The sequence below is a fragment of the Monodon monoceros genome, unplaced genomic scaffold (genome assembly GCF_005190385.1).
Source record: "Monodon monoceros isolate NGI ecotype Baffin Bay Population unplaced genomic scaffold, NGI_Narwhal_1 Super_Scaffold_3, whole genome shotgun sequence".
Taxonomy (NCBI): domain Eukaryota; kingdom Metazoa; phylum Chordata; class Mammalia; order Artiodactyla; family Monodontidae; genus Monodon; species Monodon monoceros.
This window is the reverse complement of record NW_021703780.1, coordinates 79,444,347-79,462,374: the sequence shown is the minus strand read 5'-3', so window position 1 is coordinate 79,462,374 and position 18,028 is coordinate 79,444,347. Positions and strand designations below refer to the sequence as shown.

Below are 18,028 nucleotides of genomic sequence, written 5' to 3'. Positions count from 1 at the left end.
GGTCCAGAGAAATAGCAGAGAGGAAGGGGTGATTAACTCCGGCAGGCATTGCTAGAGGAGGCTTTAAAAAAGAGGTGATATCTGAGCTGGGCTTTCAAGGATGAATAGGAGTTCACCAAGTTGCCAAGATAGCATAGTTCAATTCTAGGGAAGCATTTCTCAGGCTTTACTGCGGGTATGAATCACTTGAGGATCCTATTAATAAAATACAAGTTCCGTTTCAGTGAATCTGGGGTGACGCTCTTGTGTGATGGCCTATGGATGGCCTACTGTGAGTAGCGAAGCTCTGGAGGTAGAAATGGCATTGGTTATAATGCATCAGACGAGGTTTTTGTTCTACCCATAGTGAGGCGTGTATTACACATTATGTTGATATTTATTGACTCCTCTTTCATGAGGAACAGCTGACCTCCTTCTTTCTGCCCAGGAATATCATAGCTATAAACTATAATGGAAAAGAATCTGAAAAATAATTTATATATATATACACACACACAATCATATATATACACATATATGTATAACTGAATCACTTTGCTGTACACCTGAAACTAACACGACATTGTAAATCAACTGTACTTCAATTTAAAAAATGGTTAGGAAAAAAGGTACCTATCGCATAGGATTTCTGAAAGTAACGAGCAATTCGAAGTGAAGGGCACTGCACCTAGTTTATGATGGTTATTCAGAAAGAGTAGCTACATAATCATCCTAGTCACCTGCCCTCCTACAATAACCTCCACCTCACCTCCCTGTACTGACCCGGATGGCTGACTCATGTGCCCAAGTGCCCGGTGCCCACCTCCACCTTCACACGACTCCTCTCAGCCCATGCTGTACTACCCTGTGTTTCACCTGAAGCCACCTCCTGCTGTGTATTTCTTCTAAAGGACTCAATCTTGTTTGCACAGGAAAACAAATACACCCACACAGACCACATGTTTGCTCTCTCTCCACGTTCCATTATAAGCCTTGCAGACAATCACAACAGGCCAGGAGAAAGGCAGCTTGGGGAGAAAGTGTACTTGGACGCAGTTGCCAGGCAAAGGTGCAGCCATGACAACCCATGTACATGCAGGGGGATAACTGAGATTTTTCGGTTAGGGGTTTGGCTTTTTAAACTCCTAATCGCATCTACCTGTCTCAGGTATTTGAGGTAACTAAATACTCTTGTGTCCTGTCGTGCCGTTGCTTCCTGCTATAATGACAGCCATTCCAACCTTTTGAAAGGCTTGCCACTTATTTTAAGATGGACCAAGGATGCTTAAGTTGTATCCAGAAACCCTTTAGTAATTAACCATTTTATTTCAAAATCAGTTAAAATCCTCAGCACTTATTTCCGCACGTGGGTAGGTAGTGGGTGATGAAGAAGGTGGGGAAGGCTGACCTCCAGCTACTTTTCTGGCTCCTGTCGATCTACGGGACCTGAAATCTATTTCCTAACCTGGTGCTTTTCAAACTATCACAAATTTATTGATTCATCAAAAAATATTTCCTGCGTGCTTCCTATGCGTGGGAACAGGATCCACTAGGGAGATGCTTGTCCCGGTGCAGCTCCCAGATTTCTCTGTGGCAAAGGTCCTGGGGTGGCATCTGGCTGGAAGGGGGAGGGCTGGGGCCCTTTCCATGAGGCCACAGGCGCACAGCCAGGGTTTCTCCTTTAATTACTTACTTATGCGGGGTGGTCTCAGGTGAAGGTTCTACTCTGAGGACTTGAAGAGGGGCTGAAGCCCCCCTTTGGCCCTGCCCCTGAACGTTAAACATGACAAACAGGTTGCCTCCCTCCAAGGGAGTTACAGTCTAATGGGGCAAGAAACAGACACTAAATAAGGAAGCAAACCCCAAACTGGTTAAAGATGGCAAGAAGTGCTATGAAGGAGATGAAGACGGTAGCGAGATAAAGAAGAATGAGGAAGACCAGGGGAGGTGACATTTAAGATGGAATTTGAAAATGAAGAGTCAGACACACACAAGACAAAGGGACAAGTGTGTCAGCAGATGGAACCACACATAGGCCTAGAGATGGGAGCAGAAGGGCCCTGGGACTGCAGCGTGGGAAACCCAGGTTGAGGACCACTGCCTGCTGTCAGAGCTGAGATGGAGCCACGTCCCACAGACTCCTTGCCAAGGGGTTTGTGCTTCTATACCCAGGGCAATGGAAAGCCAAAGGTTTAAAGAGCAGGAAACCCCCCCTTTTTTAAAAAAGTATTTAAATTTATGCATACATGCATGCATCCAGGCTGTGCCGGGTCTTAATTGCGGCATGCAGGATCTTCGTTGCAGCATGCAGGATCTCTAGTTGTGGCATGCATGCAGGATCTAGCTCCCCGACCAGGGATCAAACCCGGGCTCCCTGCATTGAGAGCATAGAGTCTTACCCCCTGGACCACCAGGGAAGTTCCCCCCCGCCTTTTTTAATTAACTAAAATCTTACTCAGAAGACAGATATTTTAAATGATAAAGCAGACCTTTCCTGATTAAAATGAGGAAGGGCACCCCGAGCCAGCCTGAGAAGACTTCTCCTCCTAAGCTATTCCCCAGGCACCCCCTGGAATCTTAGCTCTGCAGGACACAGATAACTCACCATTCCAGGCAATGGTAGCCAGTGCTGGTATTGAAGTTTGAGAATGATTTCAACTAGGAGTGAGTGAAAAGACTGGTTTCAGAGCCTGGAGGCCAGCTTCTCTGGAGGAAATGGATTTGAAATGATTCAGGTCAGCACTGTTACATGATTTCTGTTAGCATTATTCAGCATCCTAGGCTAGGATTAGAAAAAGTGGATGGTTGGAGTTAGGCAACACAGGTATGACCAAAGCTCTAAGGTGCTGGCTATGTATGGGTCCAGGGTGGTTGAAAAAGAAGAAAACAACTCAGGAGAGGATTGGAGGAAGAAAGTAGGTCAAGGAAGTTGAGCCCACCAGGAGGTCCAAGTGAAGATTAGCTGGGCAAGAACATGGAAGAAATAGCAGAGGGCTTCCCTGGTGGCGCAGTGGTTGAGAGTCCACCTGCCGAGGCAGGGGACACGGGTTCGTGCCCCGGTCCGGGAAGATCCCACGTGCCGCGGAGCGGCTGGGCCCGTGAGCCATGGCCGCTGAGCCTGCGCGTCCGGAGCCTGTGCTCCGCAACGGGAGAGGCCACAACAGTGAGAGGCCCGTGTACCACAAAAAAAAAAAAAAAAAAAAAAAAGAAATAGAAGAAGAGATAATCAGGGGATATTGGATGGAGATGAGCTGGGTGACAAGATCTAAAATGCATCTTGTGAGCTCCTAGGGCAAGTGATGGTCAAGGTTGTTGGGGCAGAGGACCAAGAGCAGCAGGGCCGCTGCAGTCATGCGGGTAATGGTAGGGATGGTGGAGAGGAAAATTGTAGGCTGAGTATGGGTGAGAGTTCATCAATGTAGGATGGCGACGAGAGTGGGAAGAGGGTGACATGACTGAGTTATGTGGTCTAAGAGAAAAGTTATTTTGTTTTCATTTACTTTGATCAGTATTTTAGACCCCCAAAAGTGTACAAAGAAAATAAAATAAATACCTTTGTATCTGTCACTCAGCTTAAGAAATAAAGCTCTATATCAGCACCGTTGTAGCCCCCTGGTTAAATCCTCATAGATTTCATCCCCACTGCTGCCCCCAAGAAAGTAACTGCTGTTAAATACAATGCTTATCATTGCCAATCTCTCTTTGTGTTTTTCCTCCATATACATGTATCCTTAAAGCTTTGTTTTCCATGTTTTAAAATTTTATAGAAATGATACTGTCCATTTTTCTACGACTTCCTTTTATTCATTCACCATTAAATTGTGGGATTCATTCAAGTTGAGATATATAAATATATATATATTTATATCCACATACACATATACCTACTTCAGGTTTATTCACATACAACTACTGTATTGTTTTTTACTCTATGAATATACAGTGTATGTATCCTTCTCTTTAGTGAACATTAAGTTGTTCCCAATTTTTGTCATTTCAAACTGTTGCTCCAGTGAACATTTTAATGCATAATCTGTGTGCATCTCTGTGAGAGTTGCTCTGGACTCACCTAGCAATGAAACTGTCAGGTCCTAGGGTGAGGGCTTTTTTTTTTTAACTAACTAGATAACTGCCAAATTGCTCTCAGATGTGGTCATAAGCATTTATGCTCCATCCAGGAGTCTAAGTTTCCATTACTTCATGTTATCGTCCCCACTTGATATTGTCCAACTTCTTAATTGAGTGTGAAATTGTACTTACTAAGGTTTTGGCATGTATTGATATTTCCCTAATTAGAAGTGGAGTTGAACATCTTCTCGTGTTTTGTGTGATGTTCAGGTTTCCTGGTCTGTGGATTGCCTCAATGTATCTTGCTCCCATTTGCTTTATATTGTATGATTTGTTTTTTTATTAATATATAGGATTTCATTATATACTCTAGACACTAATCCTGAGTGATATATGCAGTTAAAACCTCTGTTTTGTCATTTGCCTTTGCTGTCTTTGGTTGAACCTATGTTCTTAATTTTAACTTAGACGAATGTATCAAGCTTCTCTGTGCTGTATTTAAGAAATTCTCAAAAGAAAAGTTCCAGGATGAATGTGATCTGGAAGCATCCATGATAAGTCAAGGGAAATCTGAGTCTTACTTTTTGTCTTGGGTTATAGAAAGTAAGCATGAGGGAGTGGCCTGTAGTTGCACAGCAGACTTCTATTAAGGGCTGAGAGGTTTCTAGAAAAAGACTACAGTATAAAGTGATATTTTATGTCAAACCAATGGTATTCTAAGGAGTCAAGTTGACGGGGTTTGGCGGGGGACATGCAGGACAAGGAAACTCAAAGAGAAGGAAAAGAATGAACCAGGTGCAGGTGGAGAAAAAAAAAAGAAATGTATGGAAGGGACTCACCTCTTAACCGGTGACTATGAATCCCAGGGAAAAGGGAGGCAAAATTGAGGAGGGACCCGTATGGATCTCTTCACCCCAGGGCTCTTCTCAAACTTTACTGTGCACCTCAGTCACCTGGGGACCTTATTGAAATTCACACTCTAATTCATTGGGTCTGCGGCCCAAGGTGCTGCATTCCTAACGGACTCCCAAGTGATGCTGATGTTGCTGGTGTAGGGAGCATAGTGCACCGTCCTTTGCAGTCAACCTTTTAATAGCATTTCTCAAGATAACCTAAATAGTCTCAGAAAACGTATTCAGAAACTGACAGATCTGCAAAAACGTTATTTGACCCCGAACATTTCTACTGTTGCTTGCAGAGATCGATCCTCCCCCCTCCTTTGCAACTTCCAAGATCTTGAGACTCAAGCCTTTGAATAACAAGGTAGAGGACCGCTGCTCTGATACGAGAGAGTTGGGTTGACTTCCAGCTCAAGCGGGTGCCTGGGCGAGGTGACGAGAAGCAGGCTGATCTGTCTAGGGCTTTGGGGACTGAGGAAGCTGAGCCACTGTAGGCTAATGGTACACAAGTCTCTTACAAGGAAATGTGATCGATTGGGAGTTTGGGTTTGACATGTACACACTACTATATTTAAAATAGATAGCCAAGAAGGACCTACTGTATAGCACAGGGAGCTCTGCTCAGTATTCTGTAATGACCTAAATGGGAAAAGAATCCGAGAAAGAATAGATACATGTATATGTATTGCTGTACACCTGGAACTAACACAACATTGTTAATCAACGATACTCCAATATAAAATAAACATTTTTTAAAAAAGGAAATATGATGAAGATGCCTAAAAAGTAAGACCAGGCTCCAACAGGGGGGGTAGAGGAGCTAACCTGACTTTCCAAGGAAGCTGGATGGGTCACAAAGCTTATTATAGGCAGAGTTGTCCTAGAACAGACGGTTGGAAAAATATGACATTCCAGGTGTTTGGCTGAACATTGACTTCAGTTATTTCAAGCACTGGGACTAGCTGAATTAATATTCCTATCCTAAGGAGACGTTATCATGAATGGCATCAAAAAAAAATTAAAAAAAAACCCTGAGAACAAATAATAATCTTTCAGAGTTTACTTTTCCCAGAGCTGTAATTATTATGAGCCACTAGTTTGTTTCTAAACAATCACACATTATAAAATAGTTTGTATCCTTAGGCTATAATAACGTGTGTACATTCAGCTTTAGAAAGACGCAGTGCCCAAGGCTTTTAAGAAATGAAGGAAATTGATGTTTTCATTTAGACTTTGTCATTTACTAGTTCTACAACCTGGGGGTAAAGCTGCTTCACTTTGGATCTCAGTTTCTTCATTGGTAAAACAAGGGAAATGACGTTAATACTCTCTAAAGATCCAGTCCATGGTTTTCCTTTCGTTTGGTTATTTTTTAGCTCGTTGCAGTGGAAATTTCTATAGAGGAACTATGAATATGAGTTTTCATGTGCTCAGCAAATGCTTGGGTCTTTTAGTCTGACAATCTGGGAAACCAGAGAAAAACGGAACCATCTCTGGAAGAAGCAGTGGAAATATTCTGGCTTAAACTAGCCTGTTGCTAATGTGTTGATTTGTGGACACTCTATCCAAGGCCATTTTAGTTTATCTTGAGAAAAGCTGTAACCAACCCAAGGACTCTTAGAACCCTGTTGGAGTTCAACTGACATAGTTTTATGGTGATTTTGTTTTCCTCCATGAAATTCATTGATTACTACTCTGAATGGACTCAATCAACTGTCTTATCTTCTTGCTGTGCTGACTGAAGAGGCATCTTTCCATTTGTAGGATTTTATTGCTTTAAGTATGAATTCTCTCCTCCTGGATATGTCTCCTGTGTTGGTTTTCTTCCCCCATTTTCTTTTCTTTTTTCATAATCTTTAGCGGTGGTTATCAGGATAGTAGCAAAGACTTGCAAATTTTCTTAAATTCAGTACTGAGTTTTTCTAACACCAACCCCTGGCGTCAGGGGCATCTGCGTTTCTTCCTCTTTCTTGTTGTCTCTTGTGCAAGAAGGGAAACCAAAACAAGCCCTTGGAAGACACTGAACGTCATAGCTTGGAAAAGTTTATCGTCTTGCAGGATCCTTCAAGGGTTTCAGACCTTGGGGATGAGGACAGGAATCTGAGTGGCCTCAAAAATATTCTACTTTCAGGAAGACACTTGGATTCAACTAGGAGGCAAAGGCTGAGTTTTAGACAGTGAGGGCAGCCCCTCTCTTGCTACCAAGGAGATTTCAGAACTGGGCCTTGGCAAGGGCAGGTGGGGACATGGAGGGGGGAAATTCGCTCAACAATGACCACAGTGCTAAAATGCTGAGCTGCCATTACAGCTCAGGGAGATGTCCAGCTGGAAATATTTGAAAGGATTTTGATACCCCGTGGAAAACTCCAGAAGGGGTTCCAGGGTTATGGGTCACATATGTAGCCTTAAAGGCTACGTATGACAGAGTTGTTTTTCTATCAGCACTTGACAGGTGTGTCGTGGACAGCACGTCTGGCTCCTCGGGGGAGCTGACAAAATGTCAGGGCTCTACGCCCAGATTAGTTGAGCCGTCAGTCACTTCAGGCCCTTATACAAATAGTTTTGAGTCTCTGGGCCCTTCCTTTCCATTCAGGCTTTTTTCAAGTTAAACAAAGTCACTGACCATCACAAAGAAAATATTCATAGCATTGTATGGGGAGAAAAAGGGTGCAAAATGGAACCGTTTACTTTGCTGTGTTTGGATTATAAACAAATATTCACACCTGTGCTGGGCCTCCGGCTGATGAAGAACTCAGCCAACTATTTGAAACAAACACATTTTCATACTTTTCATAACTCCCAGTCACTTTAGCGCAGATTGCCAAGTCTGAAAATTAAAAGACGAAGAAGAAAAAAGAGCAAACAAAGTATTCTGTGGGTGATTAACCACAGGAGGAAAACTGCTAACTTGGCTGAAATTCATCACCACTCCGTGATCTATTCATTTCTCTATTGGCACCAACCTTGCTGGAGGTGAAATACTTTTAAGGGAGCCTTTAAAGAATTGCTGGCGCTGATAGATTGGTGCAACACATAAAATGAAAGAGCAATGAATGCATTTCACCACAGTATTCGTGCCAAGTGTTAAAGTTGGAAGAAAAAGCAAAGTCAGGAAAATGAACATGATCAATGTAGTACAACATGCGGTCAGGTCAGCCTCACCAAGGGTAGTTTCTTGTTTTTAACTGTGGTCTGGTCAGCCCAGCAGCACAGTAACTCCATGGCACCCCAATATTGATTGGGTATCCAGCATTCTGACGTCCCCTGACTACATAGAGATGGCTCCTGTCAACAAACAAACGAGCCCTTTGCTTCTTCGCTCTGTGAAGCAGAGTGAAGTTAAGTGCATCTTCTTCAAAGAGCTTTAAAGATAATCACCTGGCTATTTTTAGAGCCGTGAAGGCCACTGTTTCCTTGCTCAGTTTCCTCCCAGATCTGTGTAGAATTATTTGCTGGATTATGATTTCCTGGAATTCCGGGTTGGCTTAGGGATCGAGTTAGTTTGCTCAACGGTGCCAACTGGTAGCCAGACAGCGCGGCAGACACAGCCAACGAGGTTCCTCGTGCGATGGTGGAGCGCCTTGGGTGGCCCTTATATTCACGTGGCTGACTCACCTGCAGACACCACAGGCAGGTCCAGAGCCACTGTCATATTTGGTGAAAGTTAAAGAAAAAAAATACATGGAGAGCGATTTCCTTAGATGAGATCTAGAGGAATTATATTAGACTTTTAGACTGAAAATTAGGCCCCTGGGTCTTCCTTCTCCCTGTAAACACTAGTTATGCTTGCCACTCGCAGAGCTATTTTGTGGTCAGTCCCAAGGGTATTTTAAATGAATTTTATTTGAAACAGCATAAACATTCATGGAGTGTGGATGAGGCCAGACTCAAAAATAAATGAAGCAAGGATCCTGGCCCAGGGAAAGTTTTCTTCTATCAGGGTCTAAAGAGTTTTCTTTGAGGCTAGCAGAGAAGGAGGCTGATTCAGAAGAGATGTTAATCTAAGGCAGTGTTTCTCAACCTCGGCGCTGTTGACATTTTGGGCAGAAAGTTCTTCATTGTGGAGGCTGTCCTCTGCGTTATGAGATGTGGAGCAGCATCCCTGGCCTCTACTCACTAGACCCCTGTAACACACACACACACACAGACACACACACAACCAATTGTGACAACCAAAATTTTCTCATGCCATTGCCAAATGTCCCGTGAAGGCAAAAAATACCCATCACCCTTAGTTGAAAAGCAGTCTTCTAAGGCATTGTTTCTCAACGTTGAACCAAGGGCAAATTGCACCAGAGTCACCTAGGTGCATGTTAAGAATACAGTTTCCCAGGCCTCACCGTGACCCTGCTGAATCCATGACTACCTAGAAGTAGGGCCCAGGAGTCTGCCTTTTAGCAAGTCCCCCAAGTAATTCTTATACTCACATAGCTGTTAAAAAAAGCCCTGCAGGCATAAATGCTACCTATTTGGTAAAGTTACCTTTCTGATCAAAGGACAGAGTATTACTAACGTTTAAGGGCAGCTCTTGGGAACTTGGAATTACGTATTTCTATAGACACAATTCACGGCTGATTTTCCTATACTGAATCTTGCTCTGTGTCATATTATATTGCAGAGAGGCTCCAGACCAGTGCATCTCCATCTTGACTGTACATTAGAATCAATCACCTGAGGAGCTTTAAAAATCACAGATGCATAAGCTTCACCACCTGGAGAGTCTAATTTGGTTGGACTGGGATATGGCCTGGGCATTAAGCTTTTTTTAAATCTCATTGGGTGGCTCTAATACGTTTCCAAAGTTGAGAACCGCTGTCCTGAACCAGAGATTCTCAAACTTGAACGTGTTGATACAAACCCACAGGTGATGATGCAAAGAGTAGTAAAACAGGTCCCTGCTCTACAAAGTTGTCTAAGTTGATCACAAATCCCTGGTCACAAGCTTGCAAGAAAACAGAAAGGCATCCCCAGAAGAAGATAGAAATGGCCAATGAGTCCAGAATGTGTGAGAATTTGAACCTAATGAGATTTTTTTTTTCATGTTTTACTCTTTGGGGCAATAAGCTAATGAGTTAAAGCAGGGAGGTCATGAAACTACCAAAAGGCAGCCAATCTTCTTAGGGATTGTTCCTCTTAAAGAGACTGATATTAAACGTGAGGGTCAGAAGCTCAAAGGCGTGACCTCCAGTGACACACATGGATGGTACCAAACCCACAGAGAGCCCAGTTCAAACACTGGCCACTGGATGTTGGCCTGGCCCTGCCTGCGTGGACTCAGGCCATCCCCTGTTCTCTGACTGGACAAGCTCTTAGGAGGCCCACCAGAAAGTCAGTTCACTCTTCCTTTTCAAGTGTATTTCACTCAAGCTGGTCACACCTACAACAATAAACTCTGAGATTCCATGTCCCAAACACCTGTCTTTCCTATTTCCCTCCTACTTTGTGGCAGCCACGCTCACTGTGATCTCTTGAGAGAGACATTTATGAACAGATCACACCATCATTATTCCTGACATACTGGGGCTTCGCAGACACGGGAACAATATTTGAATCCCGACCCTGCCGTGGGGAAGTTGCCTAGCCTATCTGAGTTTCATTTTCCTCCTCTTTGCAATTGGGTTGCTAGGGTCATCCTGAGGTTTCAATTCCACCCCCTCACCTTCACTGAGGTGGATCTTCCTTTTACTAAAGTTTCAGCTTAAATCTACGCCCCCACCACTGGGGTCTTTCTTAACTACCCAGTGGTTCTCTGTCACATTACTGTGTTTTAATTCCCTGCGTAGCACTGACTCTGTTGTGTGTTTGTTTGTTTATGAGCTTGTTGGTTGTCTCCTCTTGCTAGAATAGAAGCTTCAAGAAAAGCAGACGTGTCTTGTTCACTGCTGTATCTTTAGCACCTAGAATGATGCCTGGTACACAGGAGGCTCTCAGGAACTACTGATTGACTCATATGTACCAAGGACCTCATACAGTGCCAGGCACTCAATAGGGGCTCGTGAAATGATAGTCATGATTATTATTTCTAATTAAATTTCTTCGAGATGACAGAAGATTCTGATCCAGAAAATCTCCCTATGTTCGCAAAGGAGGTGATAGAGGTGCCATGACTGTGAGACTGGTTATTAATTAGGGGTCAAGGAACAAAACTTGGTTGATATTATTTCAAATATTTCTAGTACAACATTTAATGCTGTCTATTCTGTTTTCTATAGTGCTAATAAAACATGATTATAATTTTAAAATGAATTCTGTCGTAGACAATAACAAGAGATAGAGTGCCGCCTTGATTTCTCTCTTTTCATCCGACATTTTTTTCCTGCTTCACTGATCTCAGGTCGCTGATAACTGGCTCATGTTGCTTGCTTCTAGCAGCCCCCAAAACTAATAACCTCATTGATTTTGCTTCCATCTCACCTCAGGGCAAAGAACAGAGCCATAAATCTGAGCCTTAACCTATAGCAAGAATTCTTTCCTGAAGTTGATGTTCAAAATCATAGCCCAGCCAGGGCCACACACAGTCTCATGAAAAGCATGGTAGATTTGGGCAGAAGCAGTTTGGTGTTAGTTGTTTTTGTTTGGGGGATTTTTTGGTTTTTTGTGTATTTTTTACATCTGCATTATAATCGAAGAGGGTTAAGCAGACAGTTCGAGGCTTTTGTTGAAGGCTCTGGAACTAATCTAGGGCTGACCCTGAGCTCTAAGAGTGACAGCCCTCAGAATCTGACAGGAAATAATATTTATAAAAGTCCAACATGCCTTTGAATAAGAAAGTCAGAACAGAGATAATGATGTATAAAAACCAGAAAAATTGTACTCCCTTCTTTTATTACAAACGAGAGAATACGTCTGACTGTTATTACGGCCACCACTGAGTATGGGGTCTACATTGTGACTGTTTTACAGCCGTTTCACTGAGTGGAGAGGGTGGTTGTATGAACTGCATCCTTGGCTTGACCATTTGTTTTTAAAACTCACACTTGATGACAGCCAGAACCAGAAACTTTTAAGGAATAGAAATGTGGTTCGCTTTTCATTTCCTGTGGTTCAGGCCTCCGTGTGCCACACTCAGATCTTTTTCAGCAAAGAGACATGAACCAAAACAAAAGAAACAACAACAATGATCCTATTAGCAGCTGTTACTTACTGAGCATATACTATGTGCGATGCTCTGAGCTACAGGCATTCTGTATGTGATGTCATAGTCAAACCTTCTTCCCCTTTTTTTCTAATAGAAATGTTAGAATTATTCATGGGTCTCTGCCGCAAAGTTTACTGTGTAACAAGAACTACCCACACAGTGTGTATGAAGTCTGTGTAACGCATAACCTCTCCCAAGATACGGTATGGACTGGAAAGATACACAGATTCAAAAAAATCAAAATAGGCAAAGGATGTAAATTCAGGAATGTTCACTGCATCATTATTTATATGAGAAAAAAAAAATCTGAAATGATTGTCAAATAAGAGACTGGTTGGTTAGGGACTTCCCTGGCCGTCCAGTGGTTAAGACTTCGCCTTCCAATGCAGTGGGTGCAGGTTCGATCCCTGGTCAGGGAGCTAAGATCCCACATGCCTCGTGACCAAAAAACCAAAATATAAAACAGAAGCAATATTGTAAATTCAATAAAGACTTTAAAAAAAAAGAGAGAGAGAGACTGGTTGGGTAAATTATGACACATTTCATATCAACAGTACCATGCAGCTATTAAAAATTATGTAAATATTAATTGAGACAAAAACATGTCTGGTGAGACACAAATATTTGCACATTCACACACACACACACACACATACTTACACACACATATACATCCATCCCTATTTATGGAAATTTGTACACATGCAGGTATGGCCAGAGAAGTGCCTTCAGGGCTCGTCACTAAATCATTGACTCTACTCATCTCACATTAGGGACAGAAGGATACTGGGTGATTTTCACCTGCTTCTTTGTACTTTTCTACAGTTTGACAAATTTTTAATGAGCTTATGAATGTGTATGATTTTTAAAACCAGACTTTATTTTGTATAGCTTTAGGTTCACAGCAAAATTGAGCTAAGAGTTCCCACATTTCTCCTGCCCACACACATGCAAGTTCCCCCACTACCAACATCCCTCACCAGAGGGGACATGTTTACAATCGATGAACCTACATTGACACATCCTCATCACCCAAAATTCATAGTTTACATTAGGGTTCACTCTTGGTGTTATGCATTCTATGGGTGTGATTTTTTTTTAAAAAAAACAACAAAAAAACCACTAAAAGTATTTTAAAGGTTTTATGGATTAATGAAATATTCTGAGTTATCACTAGAAACCGGATGTTTATGCTGTCATCCTGTCTCCACCTACCCCCATCTCTTTGGGATTCCTAAATGAGGATGAGTCATTCAAAGGGAGAGGGTGGGTTTAACTACAGCAATATTTTATTTATACATGTTCTCCCTGCCTTTGGGCTGTTTGAGAAGCTTAAGTAAGCCAGCTGCTCCCTGCCTTTCCCTTAGCCTGTGTCCCCGTGGATCAAAAGAAGCTGAACTTGGAGTTGTGGTTTTAGGGGCTGGGAAGATAAGAAAGAGCAATGATAAGGCAGAAAGAGAGGTCTAGTTGGCAATTCCTAGGACAAAACTTCAAATTGTAGGGGCAAACTTTGGGGCATGCGCCATGATGTTTTAGACCCTAGAAATACCTTGGGTTGTATTTCAGTGGCATCCTCTGCATTGTCCAGACCCACAGATGGAAAAATGGGGAGAATAGTTTCAGCATGAAAGCCCTGAACTTAAGATTCTGGAGAGCAAGATAAATGTCACGTTGTCCTTATATCCTCAAGATCCCACTTAAAGCCTGGCCTTTAGTCAGCGCTCAGTAAATGTGTGAATGGATGGGAGAAGCAAGGAGACGAAAAGGGGAAAGGCAAGGGGGTCAAAGGGCAGGAGGCTTTATATTATAGAGCAGTTAGCACCCACTTTGGGGTGAGACCCATTACTTTGTAACAAACTCTCCATGACTTAAAGAATGTTTGTGTTCTTAAAGCTAACTTTGACCACACCTCACCTTGTCATCCACATTTGGCTTCTTCTTGTACGTGGTTTTCCAATGAAAATGAAATTTAATTTACTCTTTCCTCCCTTTTCTCCCACCACCTTCCAAATGCCCACCAACTCCCTTTCCACTGGAAACGACAAACAAAATAATTGTTCATCGCACACTGGTTAGGATTATGTAAACCAACTTTGGCTTACAATAGGATTCTCTAAAATTCTGACTACAGGATATCAACTCTTTCTCTAGCTCTTGATCACTGAGAACTCTGTGGTCCGCATTCCTGTGCTTTTGTTGGGAAGAACAGCAGAGTGGAAAGAGCGTGGGTTTGAATCCTGCCTGTGCATCTCAATAGCTGTGTGTCCTTGGGTAAGTTATTGGAACTCTCTGAGTGTCCATTTTCTCATTTGTAGAAGGGTGAAAAGAACTCTATTAGATTGTGAGGATTATATTAAATGAGCATCTGGAAACTGCTGTTTAAATTATTACCTTTCCAGCAAGGCCGTGTTGCCAAAACAGTGAAGGAGGATCCCATTTTTCAGTTTCTCCATTTCAGTAAGAGGAGAGAGGATGGCCAGAAGCTTCAACCCGTCTTTGAAAATATTTATTTAAAATTTTTGGAAGTCAGGGCTGGGTTTTAAGGAAGGCCTAGGAGGTCTGGACGCTTGGGTCTGATGAACTCAGTGAGAGACACCTGGCTCCAAATTTTTACGCAGGGAGGTAACTTTAAAAACAAAAAAGGCACACCACCTGCTGATTTCTTTATTGGGAAAACAAGAATTATGTAAGTCCAAATCATAAACAATCCGCATGTGAAATGCGAAGGCATAGAGGGGACAAGTTTTGTCAAGTTTATGGGCATTCTGAGACCTGTAACCGCAGAACAAGCACAGGTGAAGAAATCTTCAGTTATAAGGCTGCTGGATGCCAAGTCAAAACCTCAGGATAAACTTGAGGCAGTGAGATTGTGTTATATAGCTCTGGCCTGGGAGAGGGGAAGGGCAGTGCAGTAGGAAGCCTGGAGGGAGAATACTTTGATCGGTCAACAATTTAGTTTATGGAAAATTATCTCAGATCATTAACTTAGTGGCCATACAGCAGAAGGAGTTACAGTGAGCAGTAACATCTTGGGGGTTGATGACGTCATGATATGAACTGTTGGCTACTTTTCATTGATAGGGAAAGCAGGTGTATAAATATCCATGAACCCAGCTCAATGTGAGGAGTGTTTTCTTTTAAAGGCTCTCATTTGGCATCAGAACACCTTTTCCTTAGACCAGAGATCAGCAAACTTTTTCTGTAAAGAGCCAGAGAGTAAACGTTCTCAGCGTTGCAGGCCATACGGTCACTATCAAAACTATTCAACTCTGCTGTCGTGAATGCAACCAGAGATAATTCGTAAACAAACAAGCATGACTGCCTTCCAGTGAAATGTATTTGTAAAAACAGGTTATGAGCCAGACTTAGTCAATGGGCCATAGTTTGCTGACTCCTGGTTTGGACCAATAGTCTCTATTTTGGTCACCCCAGACCCTAAAGTACTTATTTTACCGGCTGACCTCATATTCTTATTGTTCAAGAAGAATTTAGTTTGTCTTTTGAGTACAGTGGATTTGTGTTGGGTGTTTCGAATCTGTGACCTAGTCCAGGAAATATTCCTACCATAAAAATAGCACAATAAGATTATCTCTTCCTTTCTGACATTTTTTCCCCTTGGGACATCTTCAGGACATGGCTATAAACCGCCTAGTTCAACTTGTATCTCTAGTTTTAATCCTATTTTTCAACACATTCTCCAAGCACCAATAAACCTCCGTCTTTCACACAGTAGAGAGGTTTTTTTTCAAATGCACTGGTTGAACAAAGACAAGCGAGTTTATCAATGTACACTACAGAGTAACTTGCTACTCATGTGTTCAGTGAATATTAGATGAATGAAAAAGTGAGCAAGTGAAGGAAGAAAGGGAGGAAGGAGCAAGGAAGGAGGGAGGAAAGGAGGAAAGAGCAAAGTTATGGTGCATCATTGAGTCAGTGATTTAATGTGTTTGCCAGATCGATACTTCTGGTTCTTTTACAGGTAGATTTATAGTCAAGGGCTTTCTGGTTACATGTTTAGTTTATAAGATTCATCAGAAATAGACTCACAGACATAGAAAACAAAGTTACAGTTACCAAAGGGGAAAGAGGGAGAGGGATAAATTAGGAACTTGGGATTTGCATATACACGCTACTATATATAAAATAAACAACAAGAACCTACTGTATAGCACAGGGAACTATATTCAATACTTTGTAATAACCTATAATGGAAAAGAATCTGAAATATATACACACACACATAATTGAATCACCTTGCTGTATCCCTGAAACATTATAAATCAACTGTACTTCAATTTTTTTCATTTTTATTTTATATTGGAGTATAGATGTTGTGTTAGTTTCAGGTGTACAGCGGAGTAATTGTTATACATATATCCACTCTTTTTCAGATTCTTTACCCATATAGATTATTACAGAGTATTAGGTAGAGTTCCCTGAGCTCTAGTCCTTGTTGATTATCTGTTTTATATATAGTAGTGTGTATATGTTAATCCTAACCTCCGAATTTATCCCTCCCCTCCACCTTTCCCCTTTGGTAACCATAAATTTGTTTTCTATGTCTGTGAGTCTGTTTCTCTTTTGTAAATAAGTTCATTTGTATCGTTTTTTTAGATTCCACATATAAGTGATATCATATGATGTTTGTCTGACTTATATACTTCAGTTAAAAAAAAAAGATTCATTAATAAGTGTGCTTGCTTCAGCAGCACATATACTAAAATTGGAACAATACAGAGACGATTAGCATGGCCCCTGTGCAAGGATGACACGCAAATTCATGAAGCATTCCTAATTTTTATGATCTTATTTGCAAAGCAGAAATAGAGTCACAGACGTAGAGAACAAACGTATGGATACCAAGGCGGGGTGGGGGGGGTGCGATAAATCGGGAGATTGGGATTGAGAACCTACTTTAAATGAGAACCTACTGTGTAGCACAAGGAACTCTACTCTGTGCTCTGTGGTGACCCAAATGGGAAGGAACTCCAAAAGAGAGGGGATATACGTATTCATCTGGCTGATTCACTTTGCTGTACAGCAGAAACTATTACAGGAGTCCCACTCCCCTGCAAATAAAAAACCCTTTTTACAGAAAAAATTAAATTAATTTAAAATTCGTCAGTAAGGAGAGAATCATTCATTTACTCAACACATATTCATTCAGGAGTTTCATTGTGCTATGACTTGGGGATATAGTGATGAACAAACTAGACAGAATCCCTCCCCTCATGGAGCTTAACATTCTATTGGCAAAGGTGGCCAATAAACAAACAAGTCAGTATATAATAAGGTGCCAAGTGATTGGCTTCCAGGCTCACTCCAGAACTATCAACACTTGCCATTGCTTCTCCCTCATCAATTATTTGCCAAAGAAGCAACCCCAGCCCTTTTCTTCCACTTCCCTCCTGCAGAAGAGACCTGCACAATCATCACAGGGTAAAGTTGGGACCATAAAACAGTGAGAATTGGGATAGATTCCCAGACACTGCAAATAGCTCTCTTGCTTCAGCACCGCTGGGAGGAAGAAGGCACTTCTTTCCAGTGATTTGAACTCTCCCAAGCTGGAAGCCTGCGGGGAAGTGTAAAGTGTTGGTGACAACTTCAGTAACTAGAGCCAGGGAGCTGTCCTTGGCAGCTTGAAGCTTGTGCCATCTCGGGACCGTATCAATAACACCAACACAAACATGGCCGGTGCCCGTGGCAGTGAAAGTCCCGGGAACATCTGCTTTTTCTCTCCCCAAGCCCCACGGCCTAGAGCCCATGCCTAGAGCCTGGGCTCCTGAGGAGATAAACAGAAAAGGGGATTAGTAGCCAACACGGAGAGGAACGATCAAGGCTGTTTGCTGCTGCGCTAGCCAGACCAGCCTCTGCTTGTCCAGACAAAGCCAGACGGGCGCCAGAACCCTGCTCACTCTCTCCTCCACCACACTGACCCTCAGAC

At 42.3% G+C, this 18,028-nt stretch overlaps 1 non-coding gene across 1 annotated transcript; it reads left to right on the top strand.

Annotated features, from left to right (window-relative positions):
• The first annotated feature begins 16,777 nt into the window (after positions 1–16,777).
• On the top strand, positions 16,778–16,884 carry LOC114908212. The gene has a single exon (XR_003796903.1). It is a non-coding gene; the product is annotated as a U6 spliceosomal RNA (small nuclear RNA).
• Positions 16,885–18,028: the final 1,144 nt, after the last annotated feature.